The sequence below is a fragment of the Dendrobium catenatum genome, unplaced genomic scaffold, assembly GCF_001605985.2.
Source record: "Dendrobium catenatum unplaced genomic scaffold, ASM160598v2 original_scaffold_215515, whole genome shotgun sequence".
Lineage (NCBI taxonomy): Eukaryota > Viridiplantae > Streptophyta > Magnoliopsida > Asparagales > Orchidaceae > Dendrobium > Dendrobium catenatum.
In genome coordinates this window covers 11,545-14,430 of record NW_021533925.1, presented here as the reverse complement: position 1 = coordinate 14,430, position 2,886 = coordinate 11,545, and positions in this window count along the sequence as shown.

The following is a 2,886-nucleotide window of genomic DNA, read 5'->3' as shown; positions in this document are numbered from 1 at the left end:
CCTTACTATAAGAGCAAAAGGAGAGTCACAATATTTAGTGCAATTTCCAGAGGGTGCCTCTAGGGAGTGGACGTAGGTCGAGTTGATCGAACCACTATAAATTTCGGTGTCCTTTTACTACTGCTTTCCGCATTTATTCTTCCACACTTTTATTTTCATTGTGATTATTTTGGTTTGAGTTTTGTGATTGTGTTTTGATTAAAATAATTTTTAAAATACCAATTCACCCCCTCTTGGTTAGCCTTGGGCTAGTTCATAAGGGCTTAATATCCCTAACGAACTTTCAAGTGGTATTAGAGTGAGATTCATAAAAACAAAGTTTAAAAACTTTTTAAATTTTAATCCATGGCTAACTCTGATAATCGTAATACTGCGAAAGGGTATTCCATTACCCGACCACCTTTATTTGACAATATTTCTTTTGATTTTCGAAAAACTCGCATGTCTACTTTTTTACATTCGATTAACTATCGCATGTTGATGTTTGTAAAGAAATGGTTATACACCTCCGACTGGTAAACTTAATGGAGTTAATGTTCCTCTTTCTTTTACTGAATGGACTCATGATGATAGGGATTTAGCATAATTTAATGCAAAATATTTGAACTTTTTTTTTTGAGCTTTAAAATTTGAAGATTATATGCGTGTTTCAACTTGCACTACTGGTAAAGAGATTTATGATAAATTATGTATTACTTTTGAATGAACTAAAGAAGTCAAGCAATCTCGATTAAATATTTTGTTGCATGATTACAAACTTTTTCGTATGAAATCATCTCAATCAATTTCTGAAATGTATACAAGATTTACTCAAATTGAACTTCTTTGCATGCCTTAGGAAAAGAACTCACTAACTATGAAAAGGTAAATAAAATTTTGAGATGCATGCCTTCTACTTTTGATGCTAAAATCACAACAATTACTGAATCTAAAGATTTGAATACTTATTCGATTGATAACTTATTTGGCTCACTCATTGCTTTTGAGCAAGGGGTGAATCAAAGAAATCTTGATGCAGGTTAGAAAAAAAAGAGAGAACTGTGGCACTGAAGGCCAATAACATGGATACAGAATCTTTCGGGTCTGAAAGTGATGATGTTGCCTTAATTATAAGGCAATTTAAAAGCTTTCTAAGAAAGAAGTAAAAGAACCATCAAAAGTGGAATAAAGGTAAGGGAAATAAAAATTTTAAGAGTTCTAATAATATGATTTATTTTGAATGCAGGAAGCAAGGACACGTTAAAGTTGATTATCCTATAGTCAAGTCTCACCCAAGAAAGGAAAAGGGTGAGGAGAAACCCAATTCGAAGAAGGACAAGAAGAGATTTCAAAAGGCGTTCTGGGCGGATTTTGCATCAAACTCCTCTGAGACTGAACCTGAAGAGGAGACAACAAACTTGTGCTTAATGGTAGATGATAATCCTGGTCATAGTCACCAAGAAGAGGTATATGAACTAACTTATGAGCAACTACTTAAAGTTTCTGAACAAATTCATGCATCATATAAGAAACTTAAGAAAACACATGCCAACCTGATATTGGAATTTTTAATTTTACAAAACAACATAAAATTCTTCTTAAAGATCATTCTATAATTGATAGCAATCATATATCTTTACTTGATGAGTTTGATGCATTAAACAAAAAATATGCTGAATTATATGATGCACATGATTTCTTAAAATCATCTCATGATAAGTTAGAAAAGGAGTTCAAAAAGTTAAAAAATCTAAAAACTTTTGAAAATAAAAACCATCATTGCATGCATCACATAAAAAGAAGCATCACCACAAGAGTAGATTAGTGTATCCTTTTCCTGGAGTTAGATGTTTTTCATGTGGCATTCTAGGACATATAGCACACCCTTACACCATTCATCATAGTTCACATTGGGTCTGGATACCTAAGTTACATGATTCATAGCATGCATTACATTTTACTTTTCATAAGAAGGAACCGAAATATATTTGGGTTCCTAAATACGATATTTGATAATTTTGTAGGAAAGCTCTCACAAAAGGCCTCGTGAGAGCATGTGGTACCTAAATAGCAGATGCTCTCGACATATGACTGGCGATGCCAATCAATTCATTTTGCCGGAAACTAGGACAGGAGGTAAGGCTACTCTTGGAGATAACACCACCAGGAAGGTGGTAGGCTCAGGTATAATTGAAAATTTCAAGAACGTTTTGATTGAAAATATTTTACTTGTAGGTTGATTGAAACACAACTTGCTCAGCATCAGTTAACTTGGCGATAAGGGCTTCATCATAAAATTTTTGGCAAATTCATGCATTATCAGCTTAAATAATAACACTGTTTTGCAGGAAAAGCGAATCAACAATGTTTACATGCTTGATTTAAATAATATTGATTGTATAGCTTCATTTTTCTTAAAATTTCTATTGATGATTCATGGTTGTGGTACAAGAGATTATGTCATGCCAGTATGAAAACTCTTAGAAAAGTGACCCAAAAAGATCTAGTTAGTGGTGTCCCCAAGCTTAAGTTTTCAAAAGACCACCTTTATGATGCCTGCCAATTAGGAAAGAAAGTTCACTCCACTTTTCACTCAATTAAAAATATTAGCACCTCTAGACTTTTAGAAGTCCTTCACATGGATTTGTTTGGACCCATTAGCACTGCCAGCTTATGAGGGAAAGTCTATGGTTTTGTGATTGTCGATGACTACTCGAGGTTCACTTGGATTAGATTTCTGTCACACAAGAATGAGTCTTTCGATGAGTTTAGATCCTTCTTCACTTGGATTTAGAAAAAGCTAGGTTGTGAGATTTTGACCATCCATAGTGACCATAGGGGAGAGTTTGAAAATGAGAGATTTGGAAACTTTTGTGAGGATAAGGGGATTAGCAATAACTTCTCATC